The sequence below is a fragment of the Lonchura striata genome, chromosome 1A, assembly GCF_050655825.1.
Source record: "Lonchura striata isolate lonStrDom1 chromosome 1A, ASM5065582v1, whole genome shotgun sequence".
In the NCBI taxonomy this organism is placed as follows: domain Eukaryota; kingdom Metazoa; phylum Chordata; class Aves; order Passeriformes; family Estrildidae; genus Lonchura; species Lonchura striata.
This window is the reverse complement of record NC_140741.1, coordinates 10,375,503-10,394,566: the sequence shown is the minus strand read 5'-3', so window position 1 is coordinate 10,394,566 and position 19,064 is coordinate 10,375,503.

Genomic DNA, 19,064 nt, shown 5'->3' with positions numbered 1-19,064 from the left:
GTCCGAAGCCAAGCGCCGGTGGCCGGCGTCTTTCGGCTGAAGCAGCGCTTCGGAGCGTACGGCTGCCGCTCCGCTCTTGTGTGCGCGAAGCAGCCGCTTCTCCTGCTCCGGGAGCCGGACAGAGCGGTAGCTTGTACGAGGGCGAAGAACGAAGCCGCAGCGAGACGAATTTGTGTGCACAGCTTTGCGACTGCTAGAGGACGGTGACTAAAGCTCCCTGCCTTTTCAATGCACGGCTGGCATGCTTTATTGAAAGTGTTCCGAGAAACTTTCCTGGTTTTTGACTTCGTTCTGATGCAGCCGCTCCTGGGAATTTCGTGCTCGTCCCCGAAGGCTCGAGATGCAGAGAACTCGATGGCAGCTGCAGAAATGAAGGACTCCGTTGAAGTGTCGAGAAGCAAGAACGTAGACAAGAGCCTTTGTGTTTGGGAGTCAGCAGCTGCTGGACTTTTGCGATTGCTTTCACTGTGCACTCAATGCCAGGACGGCATGTGCACGTTAAAACAACGAGCTGGGCAAGAGCAGGAAGGGAGCACGGCCATCAAAGAGCATCTGGCATCTTGCCCTGGAAAGAGCAGTGTTTTTGGAGTGTAGAGTAAAATCGTGTTTCTGGACAAGGGAGGCATAAGTGCGCTGCGCTCCTAAGCTATCTCCCTGCGAGACACACTGCCAAAGCTTTTCGCTATGATGCAGTTTAGTGCAGACGCACACTACGGCTCTCGGCTACTGTCCGAAGCCAAGCGCCGGTGGCCGGCGTCTTTCGGCGGAAGCAGCGCTTCGGAGCGTACGGCTGCCGCTCCGCTGTTGTGTGCGCGAAGCAGCCGCTTCTCCTGCTCCGGGAGCCGGACAGAGCGGTAGCTTGTACGAGGGCGAAGAACGAAGCCGCAGAGCACCGGGCTTCCGCGCGAACCCTAAGGACTGCTAGTGGACCGTGGTGGCCGCTCGCCCTCCTCTTCAATTCCCTTCTAGCATCCTTATGGAAGGTGTTCCAGGACAATTTTCCTGAGTTTTGAATTCCTCCTGATGCAGCCCTTCCTGGGAAACTCGTGCTCGTCCTCTGAGGCACCGAGTGCAGAGAACTCGATGGCAACTGCAGAAATGAAGGACTGCGTTGAGGTGTCAAGAAGCAAGAACATAGCCAGCGCCTTGTGTCTGGGAGTCAGCAGCTGCTGGACTTTTGCGATTGCTTTCACTGTGCACTCAATGCCAGGACGGCATGTGCACGTTAAAACAACGAGCTGGGCAAGAGTAATCGAAAGATCACGGCTGTCAGAAAGCAGCTTATATATTGCCCTAAACAGAGCACTGTTTTGGAGTGTGCAGTAAAATCGTGTTTCTGGACAACGGAGGCATAAGTGCGCTGCGCTCCTAAGCTATCTCCCTGCGAGACACACTGCCAAAGCTTTTCGCTATGATGCAGTTTAGTGCAGACGCACACTACGGCTCTCGGCTGCTGCCGAAGCCAAGCGCCGGTGGCCGGCATCTTTCGGCTGAAGCAGCGCTTCGGAGCGTACGGCTGCCGCTCCGCTGTTGTGTGCGCGAAGCAGCCGCTTCTCCTGCTCCGGGAGCCGGACAGAGCGGTAGCTTGTACGAGGGCGAAGAACGAAGCCGCAGAACACCGGGCTTCTGCGCGCACCCTAAGGACTGCTAGTGGACCGTGGTGGCCGCTCGCCTGCTTCTTCAATTCCATTCTAGCATCCTTATGGAAGGTGTTCCAGGACAATTTTCCTGAGTTTTGACTTCGTCCTGATGCAGCCCTTCCTGGGAAACTCGTGCTCGTCCGCTGAGGCACCGAGTGCAGAGAATTCGATGGCAACTGCAGAAATGAAGGACTGCGTTGAGTAGTCGAGAAGCAAGCATATATCCAGCGCCTTGTGTTTGGGAGTCAGCAGCTGCTGGACTTTTGCGATTGCTTTCACTGTGCACTCAATGCCAGGACGGCACGTGCACGTTAAAACAACGAGCTGGGCAAGAGTAATCGAAAGATCACGGCTGTCAGAAAGCAGCTTATATATTGCCCTAAAAAGAGCAGTGTTTTTGGAGTGTAGAGTAAAATCGTGTTTCTGGACAAGGGAGGCATAAGTGCGCTGCGCTCCTAAGCTATCTCCCTGCGAGACACACTGCCAAAGCTTTTCGCTAGGATGCAGTCTAGTGCAGACGCACACTACGGCTCTCCGGAGCTGTCCGAAGCCAAGCGCCGGTGGCCGGCGTCTTTCGGCTGAAGCAGCGCTTCGGAGCGTACGGCTGCCGCTCCGCTCTTGTGTGCGCGAAGCAGCCGCTTCTCCTGCTCCGGGAGCCGGACAGAGCGGTAGCTTGTACGAGGGCGAAGAACGAAGCCGCAGCGAGACGAATTTGTGTGCACAGCTTTGCGACTGCTAGAGGACGGTGACTAAAGCTCCCTGCCTTTTCAATGCACGGCTGGCATGCTTTATTGAAAGTGTTCCGAGAAACTTTCCTGGTTTTTGACTTCGTTCTGATGCAGCCGCTCCTGGGAATTTCGTGCTCGTCCCCGAAGGCTCGAGATGCAGAGAACTCGATGGCAGCTGCAGAAATGAAGGACTCCGTTGAAGTGTCGAGAAGCAAGAACGTAGACAAGAGCCTTTGTGTTTGGGAGTCAGCAGCTGCTGGACTTTTGCGATTGCTTTCACTGTGCACTGAATGCCAGGACGGCATGTGCACGTTAAAACAACGAGCTGGGCAAGAGCAGGAAGGGAGCACGGCCATCAAAGAGCATCTGGCATCTTGCCCTGGAAAGAGCAGTGTTTTTGGAGTGTAGAGTAAAATCGTGTTTCTGGACAAGGGAGGCATAAGTGCGCTGCGCTCCTAAGCTATCTCCCTGCGAGACACACTGCCAAAGCTTTTCGCTATGATGCAGTTTAGTGCAGACGCACACTACGGCTCTCGGCTACTGTCCGAAGCCAAGCGCCGGTGGCCGGCGTCTTTCGGCGGAAGCAGCGCTTCGGAGCGTACGGCTGCCGCTCCGCTGTTGTGTGCGCGAAGCAGCCGCTTCTCCTGCTCCAGGAGCCGGACAGAGCGGTAGCTTGTACGAGGGCGAAGAACGAAGCCGCAGAGCACCGGGCTTCCGCGCGAACCCTAAGGACTGCTAGTGGACCGTGGTGGCCGCTCGCCCTCCTCTTCAATTCCCTTCTAGCATCCTTATGGAAGGTGTTCCAGGACAATTTTCCTGAGTTTTGAATTCCTCCTGATGCAGCCCTTCCTGGGAAACTCGTGCTCGTCCTCTGAGGCACCGAGTGCAGAGAACTCGATGGCAACTGCAGAAATGAAGGACTGCGTTGAGGTGTCAAGAAGCAAGAACATAGCCAGCGCCTTGTGTCTGGGAGTCAGCAGCTGCTGGACTTTTGCGATTGCTTTCACTGTGCACTCAATGCCAGGACGGCATGTGCACGTTAAAACAACGAGCTGGGCAAGAGTAATCGAAAGATCACGGCTGTCAGAAAGCAGCTTATATATTGCCCTAAACAGAGCACTGTTTTGGAGTGTGCAGTAAAATCGTGTTTCTGGACAACGGAGGCATAAGTGCGCTGCGCTCCTAAGCTATCTCCCTGCGACACACACTGCCAAAGCTTTTCGCTATGATGCAGTTTAGTGCAGACGCACACTACGGCTCTCGGCTGCTGCCGAAGCCAAGCGCCGGTGGCCGGCATCTTTCGGCTGAAGCAGCGCTTCGGAGCGTACGGCTGCCGCTCCGCTGTTGTGTGCGCGAAGCAGCCGCTTCTCCTGCTCCGGGAGCCGGACAGAGCGGTAGCTTGTACGAGGGCGAAGAACGAAGCCGCAGAACACCGGGCTTCTGCGCGCACCCTAAGGACTGCTAGTGGACCGTGGTGGCCGCTCGCCTGCTTCTTCAATTCCATTCTAGCATCCTTATGGAAGGTGTTCCAGGACAATTTTCCTGAGTTTTGACTTCGTCCTGATGCAGCCCTTCCTGGGAAACTCGTGCTCGTCCTCTGAGGCACCGAGTGCAGAGAATTCGATGGCAACTGCAGAAATGAAGGACTGCGTTGAGTAGTCGAGAAGCAAGCATATATCCAGCGCCTTGTGTTTGGGAGTCAGCAGCTGCTGGACTTTTGCGATTGCTTTCACTGTGCACTCAATGCCAGGACGGCACGTGCACGTTAAAACAACGAGCTGGGCAAGAGTAATCGAAAGATCACGGCTGTCAGAAAGCAGCTTATATATTGCCCTAAAAAGAGCACTGTTTTGGAGTGTGCAGTAAAATCGTGTTTCTGGACAAGGGAGGCATAAGTGCGCTGCGCTCCTAAGCTATCTCCCTGCGAGACACACTGCCAAAGCTTTTCGCTAGGATGCAGTCTAGTGCAGACGCACACTACGGCTCTCCGGAGCTGTCCGAAGCCAAGCGCCGGTGGCCGGCGTCTTTCGGCTGAAGCAGCGCTTCGGAGCGTACGGCTGCCGCTCCGCTCTTGTGTGCGCGAAGCAGCCGCTTCTCCTGCTCCGGGAGCCGGACAGAGCGGTAGCTTGTACGAGGGCGAAGAACGAAGCCGCAGCGAGACGAATTTGTGTGCACAGCTTTGCGACTGCTAGAGGACGGTGACTAAAGCTCCCTGCCTTTTCAATGCACGGCTGGCATGCTTTATTGAAAGTGTTCCGAGAAACTTTCCTGGTTTTTGACTTCGTTCTGATGCAGCCGCTCCTGGGAATTTCGTGCTCGTCCCCGAAGGCTCGAGATGCAGAGAACTCGATGGCAGCTGCAGAAATGAAGGACTCCGTTGAAGTGTCGAGAAGCAAGAACGTAGACAAGAGCCTTTGTGTTTGGGAGTCAGCAGCTGCTGGACTTTTGCGATTGCTTTCACTGTGCACTGAATGCCAGGACGGCATGTGCACGTTAAAACAACGAGCTGGGCAAGAGCAGGAAGGGAGCACGGCCATCAAAGAGCATCTGGCATCTTGCCCTGGAAAGAGCAGTGTTTTTGGAGTGTAGAGTAAAATCGTGTTTCTGGACAAGGGAGGCATAAGTGCGCTGCGCTCCTAAGCTATCTCCCTGCGAGACACACTGCCAAAGCTTTTCGCTATGATGCAGTTTAGTGCAGACGCACACTACGGCTCTCGGCTACTGTCCGAAGCCAAGCGCCGGTGGCCGGCGTCTTTCGGCGGAAGCAGCGCTTCGGAGCGTACGGCTGCCGCTCCGCTGTTGTGTGCGCGAAGCAGCCGCTTCTCCTGCTCCGGGAGCCGGACAGAGCGGTAGCTTGTACGAGGGCGAAGAACGAAGCCGCAGAGCACCGGGCTTCTGCGCGAACCCTAAGGACTGCTAGTGGACCGTGGTGGCCGCTCGCCCTCCTCTTCAATTCCCTTCTAGCATCCTTATGGAAGGTGTTCCAGGACAATTTTCCTGAGTTTTGACTTCGTCCTGATGCAGCCCTTCCTGGGAAACTCGTGCTCGTCCTCTGAGGCACCGAGTGCAGAGAACTCGATGGCAACTGCAGAAATGAAGGACTGCGTTGAGGTGTCAAGAAGCAAGAACATAGCCAGCGCCTTGTGTCTGGGAGTCAGCAGCTGCTGGACTTTTGCGATTGCTTTCACTGTGCACTCAATGCCAGGACGGCATGTGCACGTTAAAACAACGAGCTGGGCAAGAGTAATCGAAAGATCACGGCTGTCAGAAAGCAGCTTATATATTGCCCTAAACAGAGCACTGTTTTGGAGTGTGCAGTAAAATCGTGTTTCTGGACAACGGAGGCATAAGTGCGCTGCGCTCCTAAGCTATCTCCCTGCGAGACACACTGCCAAAGCTTTTCGCTATGATGCAGTTTAGTGCAGACGCACACTACGGCTCTCGGCTGCTGCCGAAGCCAAGCGCCGGTGGCCGGCATCTTTCGGCTGAAGCAGCGCTTCGGAGCGTACGGCTGCCGCTCCGCTGTTGTGTGCGCGAAGCAGCCGCTTCTCCTGCTCCGGGAGCCGGACAGAGCGGTAGCTTGTACGAGGGCGAAGAACGAAGCCGCAGAACACCGGGCTTCTGCGCGCACCCTAAGGACTGCTAGTGGACCGTGGTGGCCGCTCGCCTGCTTCTTCAATTCCATTCTAGCATCCTTATGGAAGGTGTTCCAGGACAATTTTCCTGAGTTTTGAATTCGTCCTGATGCAGCCCTTCCTGGGAAACTCGTGCTCGTCCTCTGAGGCACCGAGTGCAGAGAATTCGATGGCAACTGCAGAAATGAAGGACTGCGTTGAGGTGTCAAGAAGGAAGAACATAGCCAGCGCCTTGTGTTTGGGAGTCAGCAGCTGCTGGACTTTTGCGATTGCTTTCACTGTGCACTCAATGCCAGGACGGCATGTGCACGTTAAAACAACGAGCTGGGCAAGAGTAATCGAAAGATCACGGCTGTCAGAAAGCAGCTTATATATTGCCCTAAAAAGAGCACTGTTTTGGAGTGTGCAGTAAAATCGTGTTTCTGGACAACGGAGGCATAAGTGCGCTGCGCTCCTAAGCTATCTCCCTGCGAGACACACTGCCAAAGCTTTTCGCTATGATGCAGTCTAGTGCAGACGCACACTACGGCTCTCCGGAGCTGTCCGAAGCGAAGCGCCGGTGGCCGGCGTCTTTCGGCTGAAGCAGCGCTTCGTAGCGTACGGCTGCCGCTCCGCTGTTGTGTGCGCGAAGCAGCCGCTTCTCCTGCTCCGGGAGCCGGACAGAGCGGTAGCTTGTACGAGGGCGAAGAACGAAGCCGCAGAACACCGGGCTTCTGCGCGCACCCTAAGGACTGCTAGTGGACCGTGGTGGCCGCTCGCCTGCTTCTTCAATTCCATTCTAGCATCCTTATGGAAGGTGTTCCAGGACAATTTTCCTGAGTTTTGACTTCGTCCTGATGCAGCCCTTCCTGGGAAACTCGTGCTCGTCCGCTGAGGCACCGAGTGCAGAGAATTCGATGGCAACTGCAGAAATGAAGGACTGCGTTGAGTAGTCGAGAAGCAAGCATATATCCAGCGCCTTGTGTTTGGGAGTCAGCAGCTGCTGGACTTTTGCGATTGCTTTCACTGTGCACTCAATGCCAGGACGGCACGTGCACGTTAAAACAACGAGCTGGGCAAGAGTAATCGAAAGATCACGGCTGTCAGAAAGCAGCTTATATATTGCCCTAAAAAGAGCACTGTTTTGGAGTGTGCAGTAAAATCGTGTTTCTGGACAAGGGAGGCATAAGTGCGCTGCGCTCCTAAGCTATCTCCCTGCGAGACACACTGCCAAAGCTTTTCGCTAGGATGCAGTCTAGTGCAGACGCACACTACGGCTCTCCGGAGCTGTCCGAAGCCAAGCGCCGGTGGCCGGCGTCTTTCGGCGGAAGCAGCGCTTCGGAGCGTACGGCTGCCGCTCCGCTGTTGTGTGCGCGAAGCAGCCGCTTCTCCTGCTCCGGGAGCCGGACAGAGCGGTAGCTTGTACGAGGGCGAAGAACGAAGCCGCAGGGAGACGACATTGTGTGCACAGCCTTGGCAATGCTAGAGGACGGTGACTAAAGCTCCCTGCCTTTTCAATGCACTGCTGGCATGCTTTATTGAAAGTGTTCCGAGAAACTTTCCTGGTTTTTGACTTCGTTCTGATGCAGCCGCTCCTGGGAATTTCGTGCTCGTCCCCGAAGGCTCGAGATGCAGAGAACTCGATGGCAGCTGCAGAAATGAAGGACTCCGTTGAAGTGTCGAGAAGCAAGAACGTAGACAAGAGCCTTTGTGTTTGGGAGTCAGCAGCTGCTGGACTTTTGCGATTGCTTTCACTGTGCACTCAATGCCAGGACGGCATGTGCACGTTAAAACAACGAGCTGGGCAAGAGCAGGAAGGGAGCACGGCCATCAAAGAGCATCTGGCATCTTGCCCTGGAAAGAGCAGTGTTTTTGGAGTGTGCAGTAAAATCGTGTTTCTGGACAAGGGAGGCATAAGTGCGCTGCGCTCCTAAGCTATCTCCCTGCGAGACACACTGCTAAAGCTTTTCGCTATGATGCAGTTTAGTGCAGACGCACACTACGGCTCTCGGCTACTGTCCGAAGCCAAGCGCCGGTGGCCGGCGACTTTCGGCAGAAGCTGCGCTTCGGAGCGTACGGCTGCCGCTCCGCTGTTGTGTGCGCGAAGCAGCCGCTTCTCCTGCTCCGGGAGCCGGTCAGAACGGTAGCTTGTACGAGGGCGAAGAACGAAGCCGCAGAACACCCGGCTTCTGCGCGCACCCTAAGGACTGCTAGTGGACCGTGGTGGCCGCTCGCCTGCTTCTTCAATTCCATTCTAGCATCCTTATGGAAGGTGTTTCAGAACAATTTTCCTGAGTTTTGAATTCGTCCTGATGCAGCCCTTCCTGGGAAACTCGTGCTCGTCCTCTGAGGCACCGAGTGCAGAGAATTCGATGGCAACTGCAGAAATGAAGGACTGCGTTGAGGTGTCAAGAAGGAAGAACATAGCCAGCGCCTTGTGTTTGGGAGTCAGCAGCTGCTGGACTTTTGCGATTGCTTTCACTGTGCACTCAATGCCAGGACGGCATGTGCACGTTAAAACAACGAGCTGGGCAAGAGTAATCGAAAGATCACGGCTGTCAGAAAGCAGCTTATATATTGCCCTAAAAAGAGCACTGTTTTGGAGTGTGCAGTAAAATCGTGTTTCTGGACAAGGGAGGCATAAGTGCGCTGCGCTCCTAAGCTATCTCCCTGCGAGACACACTGCCAAAGCTTTTCGCTATGATGCAGTCTAGTGCAGACGCACACTACGGCTCTCCGGAGCTGTCCGAAGCCAAGCGCCGGTGGCCGGCGTCTTTCGGCTGAAGCAGCGCTTCGTAGCGTACGGCTGCCGCTCCGCTGTTGTGTGCGCGAAGCAGCCGCTTCTCCTGCTCCGGGAGCCGGACAGAGCGGTAGCTTGTACGAGGGCGAAGAACGAAGCCGCAGCGAGACGAATTTGTGTGCACAGCCTTGCGACTGCTAGAGGACGGTGACTAAAGCTCCCTGCCTTTTCAATGCACGGCTGGCATGCTTTATTGAAAGTGTTCCGAGAAACTTTCCTGGTTTTTGACTTCGTTCTGATGCAGCCGCTCCTGGGAATTTCGTGCTCGTCCCCGAAGGCTCGAGATGCAGAGAACTCGATGGCAACTGCAGAAATGAAGGACTGCGTTGAGGTGTCAAGAAGCAAGAACATAGCCAGCGCCTTGTGTCTGGGAGTCAGCAGCTGCTGGACTTTTGCGATTGCTTTCACTGTGCACTGAATGCCAGGACGGCATGTGCACGTTAAAACAACGAGCTGGGCAAGAGTAATCGAAAGATCACGGCTGTCAGAAAGCAGCTTATATATTGCCCTAAGCAGAGCACTGTTTTGGAGTGTGCAGTAAAATCGTGTTTCTGGACAACGGAGGCATAAGTGCGCTGCGCTCCTAAGCTATCTCCCTGCGAGACACACTGCCAAAGCTTTTCGCTATGATGCAGTTTAGTGCAGACGCACACTACGGCTCTCGGCTGCTGCCGAAGCCAAGCGCCGGTGGCCGGCGACTTTCGGCAGAAGCAGCGCTTCGGAGCGTACGGCTGCCGCTCCGCTGTTGTGTGCGCGAAGCAGCCGCTTCTCCTGCTTTGGGAGCCGGACAGAGCGGTAGCTTGTACGAGGGCGAAGAACGAAGCCGCAGAACACCGGGCTTCTGCGCGCACCCTAAGGACTGCTAGTGGACCGTGGTGGCCGCTCGCCTGCTTCTTCAATTCCATTCTAGCATCCTTATGGAAGGTGTTCCAGGACAATTTTCCTGAGTTTTGACTTCGTCCTGATGCAGCCCTTCCTGGGAAACTCGTGCTCGTCCGCTGAGGCACCGAGTGCAGAGAATTCGATGGCAACTGCAGAAATGAAGGACTGCGTTGAGTAGTCGAGAAGCAAGCATATATCCAGCGCCTTGTGTTTGGGAGTCAGCAGCTGCTGGACTTTTGCGATTGCTTTCACTGTGCACTCAATGCCAGGACGGCACGTGCACGTTAAAACAACGAGCTGGGCAAGAGTAATCGAAAGATCACGGCTGTCAGAAAGCAGCTTATATATTGCCCTAAAAAGAGCACTGTTTTGGAGTGTGCAGTAAAATCGTGTTTCTGGACAAGGGAGGCATAAGTGCGCTGCGCTCCTAAGCTATCTCCCTGCGAGACACACTGCCAAAGCTTTTCGCTAGGATGCAGTCTAGTGCAGACGCACACTACGGCTCTCCGGAGCTGTCCGAAGCCAAGCGCCGGTGGCCGGCGTCTTTCGGCTGAAGCAGCGCTTCGGAGCGTACGGCTGCCGCTCCGCTGTTGTGTGCGCGAAGAAGCCGCTTCTCCTGCTCCGGGAGCCGGACAGAGCGGTAGCTTGTACGAGGGCGAAGAACGAAGCCGCAGCGAGACGAATTTGTGTGCACAGCCTTGGCAATGCTAGAGGACGGTGACTAAAGCTCCCTGCCTTTTCAATGCACTGCTGGCATGCTTTATTGAAAGTGTTCCGAGAAACTTTCCTGGTTTTTGACTTCGTTCTGATGCAGCCGCTCCTGGGAATTTCGTGCTCGTCCCCGAAGGCTCGAGATGCAGAGAACTCGATGGCAGCTGCAGAAATGAAGGACTCCGTTGAAGTGTCGAGAAGCAAGAACGTAGACAAGAGCCTTTGTGTTTGGGAGTCAGCAGCTGCTGGACTTTTGCGATTGCTTTCACTGTGCACTCAATGCCAGGACGGCATGTGCACGTTAAAACAACGAGCTGGGCAAGAGCAGGAAGGGAGCACGGCCATCAAAGAGCATCTGGCATCTTGCCCTGGAAAGAGCAGTGTTTTTGGAGTGTGCAGTAAAATCGTGTTTCTGGACAAGGGAGGCATAAGTGCGCTGCGCTCCTAAGCTATCTCCCTGCGAGACACACTGCTAAAGCTTTTCGCTATGATGCAGTTTAGTGCAGACGCACACTACGGCTCTCGGCTACTGTCCGAAGCCAAGCGCCGGTGGCCGGCGACTTTCGGCAGAAGCAGCGCTTCGGAGCGTACGGCTGCCGCTCCGCTGTTGTGTGCGCGAAGCAGCCGCTTCTCCTGCTCCGGGAGCCGGAGAGAGCGGTAGCTTGTACGAGGGCGAAGAACGAAGCCGCAGAACACCCGGCTTCTGCGCGCACCCTAAGGACTGCTAGTGGACCGTGGTGGCCGCTCGCCTGCTTCTTCAATTCCATTCTAGCATCCTTATGGAAGGTGTTTCAGAACAATTTTCCTGAGTTTTGAATTCGTCCTGATGCAGCCCTTCCTGGGAAACTCGTGCTCGTCCTCTGAGGCACCGAGTGCAGAGAATTCGATGGCAACTGCAGAAATGAAGGACTGCGTTGAGGTGTCAAGAAGGAAGAACATAGCCAGCGCCTTGTGTTTGGGAGTCAGCAGCTGCTGGACTTTTGCGATTGCTTTCACTGTGCACTCAATGCCAGGACGGCATGTGCACGTTAAAACAACGAGCTGGGCAAGAGTAATCGAAAGATCACGGCTGTCAGAAAGCAGCTTATATATTGCCCTAAAAAGAGCACTGTTTTGGAGTGTGCAGTAAAATCGTGTTTCTGGACAAGGGAGGCATAAGTGCGCTGCGCTCCTAAGCTATCTCCCTGCGAGACACACTGCCAAAGCTTTTCGCTATGATGCAGTTTAGTGCAGACGCACACTACGGCTCTCGGCTACTGTCCGAAGCCAAGCGCCGGTGGCCGGCGTCTTTCGGCGGAAGCAGCGCTTCGGAGCGTACGGCTGCAGCTCCGCTGTTGTGTGCGCGAAACAGCCGCTTCTCCTGCTCCGGGAGCCGGACAGAGCGGTAGCTTGTACGAGGGCGAAGAACGAAGCCGCAGAACACCCGGCTTCTGCGCGCACCCTAAGGACTGCTAGTGGACCGTGGTGGCCGCTCGCCTGCTTCTTCAATTCCATTCTAGCATCCTTATGGAAGGTGTTCCAGGACAATTTTCCTGAGTTTTGAATGAGTCCTGATGCAGCCCTTCATGGGAAACTCGTGCTCGTCCTCTGAGGCACCGAGTGCAGAGAATTCGATGGCAACTGCAGAAATGAAGGACTGCGTTGAGTAGTCGAGAAGCAAGCATATATCCAGCGCCTTGTGTTTGGGAGTCAGCAGCTGCTGGACTTTTGCGATTGCTTTCACTGTGCACTCAATGCCAGGACGGCACGTGCACGTTAAAACAACGAGCTGGGCAAGAGTAATCGAAAGATCACGGCTGTCAGAAAGCAGCTTATATATTGCCCGAAAAAAGAGCACTGTTTTGGAGTGTGCAGTAAAATCGTGTTTCTGGACAAGGGAGGCATAAGTGCGCTGCGCTCCTAAGCTATCTCCCTGCGAGACACACTGCCAAAGCTTTTCGCTATGATGCAGTCTAGTGCAGACGCACACTACGGCTCTCCGGAGCTGTCCGAAGCCAAGCGCCGGTGGCCGGCGTCTTTCGGCTGAAGCAGCGCTTCGGAGCGTACGGCTGCCGCTCCGCTGTTGTGTGCGCGAAGCAGCCGCTTCTCCTGCTCCGGGAGCCGGACAGAGCGGTAGCTTGTACGAGGGCGAAGAACGAAGCCGCAGAACACCGGGCTTCTGCGCGCACCCTAAGGACTGCTAGTGGACCGTGGTGGCCGCTCGCCTGCTTCTTCAATTCCATTCTAGCATCCTTATGGAAGGTGTTCCAGGACAATTTTCCTGAGTTTTGACTTCGTCCTGATGCAGCCCTTCCTGGGAAACTCGTGCTCGTCCGCTGAGGCACCGAGTGCAGAGAATTCGATGGCAACTGCAGAAATGAAGGACTGCGTTGAGTAGTCGAGAAGCAAGCATATATCCAGCGCCTTGTGTTTGGGAGTCAGCAGCTGCTGGACTTTTGCGATTGCTTTCACTGTGCACTCAATGCCAGGACGGCACGTGCACGTTAAAACAACGAGCTGGGCAAGAGTAATCGAAAGATCACGGCTGTCAGAAAGCAGCTTATATATTGCCCTAAAAAGAGCACTGTTTTGGAGTGTGCAGTAAAATCGTGTTTCTGGACAAGGGAGGCATAAGTGCGCTGCGCTCCTAAGCTATCTCCCTGCGAGACACACTGCCAAAGCTTTTCGCTAGGATGCAGTCTAGTGCAGACGCACACTACGGCTCTCCGGAGCTGTCCGAAGCCAAGCGCCGGTGGCCGGCGTCTTTCGGCGGAAGCAGCGCTTCGGAGCGTACGGCTGCCGCTCCGCTGTTGTGTGCGCGAAGCAGCCGCTTCTCCTGCTCCGGGAGCCGGACAGAGCGGTAGCTTGTACGAGGGCGAAGAACGAAGCCGCAGGGAGACGACATTGTGTGCACAGCCTTGGCAATGCTAGAGGACGGTGACTAAAGCTCCCTGCCTTTTCAATGCACTGCTGGCATGCTTTATTGAAAGTGTTCCGAGAAACTTTCCTGGTTTTTGACTTCGTTCTGATGCAGCCGCTCCTGGGAATTTCGTGCTCGTCCCCGAAGGCTCGAGATGCAGAGAACTCGATGGCAGCTGCAGAAATGAAGGACTCCGTTGAAGTGTCGAGAAGCAAGAACGTAGACAAGAGCCTTTGTGTTTGGGAGTCAGCAGCTGCTGGACTTTTGCGATTGCTTTCACTGTGCACTCAATGCCAGGACGGCATGTGCACGTTAAAACAACGAGCTGGGCAAGAGCAGGAAGGGAGCACGGCCATCAAAGAGCATCTGGCATCTTGCCCTGGAAAGAGCAGTGTTTTTGGAGTGTGCAGTAAAATCGTGTTTCTGGACAAGGGAGGCATAAGTGCGCTGCGCTCCTAAGCTATCTCCCTGCGAGACACACTGCTAAAGCTTTTCGCTATGATGCAGTTTAGTGCAGACGCACACTACGGCTCTCGGCTACTGTCCGAAGCCAAGCGCCGGTGGCCGGCGACTTTCGGCAGAAGCTGCGCTTCGGAGCGTACGGCTGCCGCTCCGCTGTTGTGTGCGCGAAGCAGCCGCTTCTCCTGCTCCGGGAGCCGGAGAGAGCGGTAGCTTGTACGAGGGCGAAGAACGAAGCCGCAGAACACCGGGCTTCTGCGCGAACCCTAAGGACTGCTAGTGGACCGTGGTGGCCGCTCGCCTGCTTCTTCAATTCCATTCTAGCATCCTTATGGAAGGTGTTTCAGAACAATTTTCCTGAGTTTTGAATTCGTCCTGATGCAGCCCTTCCTGGGAAACTCGTGCTCGTCCTCTGAGGCACCGAGTGCAGAGAATTCGATGGCAACTGCAGAAATGAAGGACTGCGTTGAGGTGTCAAGAAGGAAGAACATAGCCAGCGCCTTGTGTTTGGGAGTCAGCAGCTGCTGGACTTTTGCGATTGCTTTCACTGTGCACTCAATGCCAGGACGGCATGTGCACGTTAAAACAACGAGCTGGGCAAGAGTAATCGAAAGATCACGGCTGTCAGAAAGCAGCTTATATATTGCCCTAAAAAGAGCACTGTTTTGGAGTGTGCAGTAAAATCGTGTTTCTGGACAAGGGAGGCATAAGTGCGCTGCGCTCCTAAGCTATCTCCCTGCGAGACACACTGCCAAAGCTTTTCGCTATGATGCAGTCTAGTGCAGACGCACACTAGGGCTCTCCGGAGCTGTCCGAAGCCAAGCGCCGGTGGCCGGCGTCTTTCGGCTGAAGCAGCGCTTCGTAGCGTACGGCTGCCGCTCCGCTGTTGTGTGCGCGAAGCAGCCGCTTCTTCTGCTCCGGGAGCCGGACAGAGCGGTAGCTTGTACGAGGGCGAAGAACGAAGCCGCAGCGAGACGAATTTGTGTGCACAGCCTTGCGACTGCTAGAGGACGGTGACTAAAGCTCCCTGCCTTTTCAATGCACGGCTGGCATGCTTTATTGAAAGTGTTCCGAGAAACTTTCCTGGTTTTTGACTTCGTTCTGATGCAGCCGCTCCTGGGAATTTCGTGCTCGTCCCCGAAGGCTCGAGATGCAGAGAACTCGATGGCAACTGCAGAAATGAAGGACTGCGTTGAGGTGTCAAGAAGCAAGAACATAGCCAGCGCCTTGTGTCTGGGAGTCAGCAGCTGCTGGACTTTTGCGATTGCTTTCACTGTGCACTGAATGCCAGGACGGCATGTGCACGTTAAAACAACGAGCTGGGCAAGAGTAATCGAAAGATCACGGCTGTCAGAAAGCAGCTTATATATTGCCCTAAACAGAGCACTGTTTTGGAGTGTGCAGTAAAATCGTGTTTCTGGACAACGGAGGCATAAGTGCGCTGCGCTCCTAAGCTATCTCCCTGCGAGACACACTGCCAAAGCTTTTCGCTATGATGCAGTTTAGTGCAGACGCACACTACGGCTCTCGGCTGCTGCCGAAGCCAAGCGCCGGTGGCCGGCGACTTTCGGCAGAAGCAGCGCTTCGGAGCGTACGGCTGCCGCTCCGCTGTTGTGTGCGCGAAACAGCCGCTTCTCCTGCTCCGGGAGCCGGACAGAGCGGTAGCTTGTACGAGGGCGAAGAACGAAACCGCAGAACACCGGGCTTCTGCGCGCACCCTAAGGACTGCTAGTGGACCGTGGTGGCCGCTCGCCTGCTTCTTCAATTCCATTCTAGCATCCTTATGGAAGGTGTTCCAGGACAATTTTCCTGAGTTTTGACTTCGTCCTGATGCAGCCCTTCCTGGGAAACTCGTGCTCGTCCGCTGAGGCACCGAGTGCAGAGAATTCGATGGCAACTGCAGAAATGAAGGACTGCGTTGAGTAGTCGAGAAGCAAGCATATATCCAGCGCCTTGTGTTTGGGAGTCAGCAGCTGCTGGACTTTTGCGATTGCTTTCACTGTGCACTCAATGCCAGGACGGCACGTGCACGTTAAAACAACGAGCTGGGCAAGAGTAATCGAAAGATCACGGCTGTCAGAAAGCAGCTTATATATTGCCCTAAAAAGAGCACTGTTTTGGAGTGTGCAGTAAAATCGTGTTTCTGGACAACGGAGGCATAAGTGCGCTGCGCTCCTAAGCTATCTCCCTGCGAGACACACTGCCAAAGCTTTTCGCTAGGATGCAGTCTAGTGCAGACGCACACTACGGCTCTCCGGAGCTGTCCGAAGCCAAGCGCCGGTGGCCGGCGTCTTTCGGCTGAAGCAGCGCTTCGGAGCGTACGGCTGCCGCTCCGCTGTTGTGTGCGCGAAGAAGCCGCTTCTCCTGCTCCGGGAGCCGGACAGAGCGGTAGCTTGTACGAGGGCGAAGAACGAAGCCGCAGCGAGACGAATTTGTGTGCACAGCCTTGGCAATGCTAGAGGACGGTGACTAAAGCTCCCTGCCTTTTCAATGCACTGCTGGCATGCTTTATTGAAAGTGTTCCGAGAAACTTTCCTGGTTTTTGACTTCGTTCTGATGCAGCCGCTCCTGGGAATTTCGTGCTCGTCCCCGAAGGCTCGAGATGCAGAGAACTCGATGGCAGCTGCAGAAATGAAGGACTCCGTTGAAGTGTCGAGAAGCAAGAACGTAGACAAGAGCCTTTGTGTTTGGGAGTCAGCAGCTGCTGGACTTTTGCGATTGCTTTCACTGTGCACTGAATGCCAGGACGGCATGTGCACGTTAAAACAACGAGCTGGGCAAGAGCAGGAAGGGAGCACGGCCATCAAAGAGCATCTGGCATCTTGCCCTGGAAAGAGCAGTGTTTTTGGAGTGTGCAGTAAAATCGTGTTTCTGGACAAGGGAGGCATAAGTGCGCTGCGCTCCTAAGCTATCTCCCTGCGAGACACACTGCTAAAGCTTTTCGCTATGATGCAGTTTAGTGCAGACGCACACTACGGCTCTCGGCTACTGTCCGAAGCCAAGCGCCGGTGGCCGGCGACTTTCGGCAGAAGCTGCGCTTCGGAGCGTACGGCTGCCGCTCCGCTGTTGTGTGCGCGAAGCAGCCGCTTCTCCTGCTCCGGGAGCCGGACAGAGCGGTAGCTTGTACGAGGGCGAAGAACGAAGCCGCAGAACACCCGGCTTCTGCGCGCACCCTAAGGACTGCTAGTGGACCGTGGTGGCCGCTCGCCTGCTTCTTCAATTCCATTCTAGCATCCTTATGGAAGGTGTTTCAGAACAATTTTCCTGAGTTTTGAATTCGTCCTGATGCAGCCCTTCCTGGGAAACTCGTGCTCGTCCTCTGAGGCACCGAGTGCAGAGAATTCGATGGCAACTGCAGAAATGAAGGACTGCGTTGAGGTGTCAAGAAGGAAGAACATAGCCAGCGCCTTGTGTTTGGGAGTCAGCAGCTGCTGGACTTTTGCGATTGCTTTCACTGTGCACTCAATGCCAGGACGGCATGTGCACGTTAAAACAACGAGCTGGGCAAGAGTAATCGAAAGATCACGGCTGTCAGAAAGCAGCTTATATATTGCCCTAAAAAGAGCACTGTTTTGGAGTGTGCAGTAAAATCGTGTTTCTGGACAAGGGAGGCATAAGTGCGCTGCGCTCCTAAGCTATCTCCCTGCGAGACACACTGCCAAAGCTTTTCGCTATGATGCAGTTTAGTGCAGACGCACACTACGGCTCTCGGCTACTGTCCGAAGCCAAGCGCCGGTGGCCGGCGTCTTTCGGCGGAAGCAGCGCTTCGGAGCGTACGGCTGCAGCTCCGCTGTTGTGTGCGCGAAACAGCCGCTTCTCCTGCTCCGGGAGCCGGACAGAGCGGTAGCTTGTACGAGGGCGAAGAACGAAGCCGCAGAACACCCGGCTTCTGCGCGAACCCTAAGGACTGCTAGTGGACCGTGGTGGCCGCTCGCCCTCCTCTTCAATTCCCTTCTAGCATCCTTATGGAAGGTGTTCCAGGACAATTTTCCTGAGTTTTGAATTCCTCCTGATGCAGCCCTTCCTGGGAAACTCGTGCTCGTCCTCTGAGGCACCGAGTGCAGAGAACTCGATGGCAACTGCAGAAATGAAGGACTGCGTTGAGTAGTCGAGAAGCAAGCATATATCCAGCGCCTTGTGTTTGGGAGTCAGCAGCTGCTGGACTTTTGCGATTGCTTTCACTGTGCACTCAATGCCAGGACGGCACGTGCACGTTAAAACAACGAGCTGGGCAAGAGTAATCGAAAGATCACGGCTGTCAGAAAGCAGCTTATATATTGCCCGAAAAAAGAGCACTGTTTTGGAGTGTGCAGTAAAATCGTGTTTCTGGACAAGGGAGGCATAAGTGCGCTGCGCTCCTAAGCTATCTCCCTGCGAGACACACTGCCAAAGCTTTTCGCTATGATGCAGTCTAGTGCAGACGCACACTACGGCTCTCCGGAGCTGTCCGAAGCCAAGCGCCGGTGGCCGGCGTCTTTCGGCTGAAGCAGCGCTTCGTAGCGTACGGCTGCCGCTCCGCTGTTGTGTGCGCGAAGCAGCCGCTTCTCCTGCTCCGGGAGCCGGACAGAGCGGTAGCTTGTACGAGGGCGAAGAACGAAGCCGCAGAACACCGGGCTTCTGCGCGCACCCTAAGGACTGCTAGTGGACCGTGGTGGCCGCTCGCCTGCTTCTTCAATTCCATTCTAGCATCCTTATGGAAGGTGTTCCAGGACAATTTTCCTGAGTTTTGACTTCGTCCTGATGCAGCCCTTCCTGGGAAACTCGTGCTCGTCCGCTGAGGCACCGAGTGCAGAGAATTCGATGGCAACTGCAGAAATGAAGGACTGCGTTGAGTAGTCGAGAAGCAAGCATATATCCAGCGCCTTGTGTTTGGGAGTCAGCAGCTGCTGGACTTTTGCGATTGCTTTCACTGTGCACTCAATGCCAGGACGGCACGTGCACGTTAAAACAACGAGCTGGGCAAGAGTAATCGAAAGATCACGGCTGTCAGAAAGCAGCTTATATATTGCCCTAAAAAGAGCACTGTTTTGGAGTGTGCAGTAAAATCGTGTTTCTGGACAAGGGAGGCATAAGTGCGCTGCGCTCCTAAGCTATCTCCCTGCGAGACACACTGCCAAAGCTTTTCGCTAGGATGCAGTCTAGTGCAGACGCACACTACGGCTCTCCGGAGCTGTCCGAAGCCAAGCGCCGGTGGCCGGCGTCTTTCGGCGGAAGCAGCGCTTCGGAGCGTACGGCTGCCGCTCCGCTGTTGTGTGCGCGAAGCAGCCGCTTCTCCTGCTCCGGGAGCCGGACAGAGCGGTAGCTTGTACGAGGGCGAAGAACGAAGCCGCA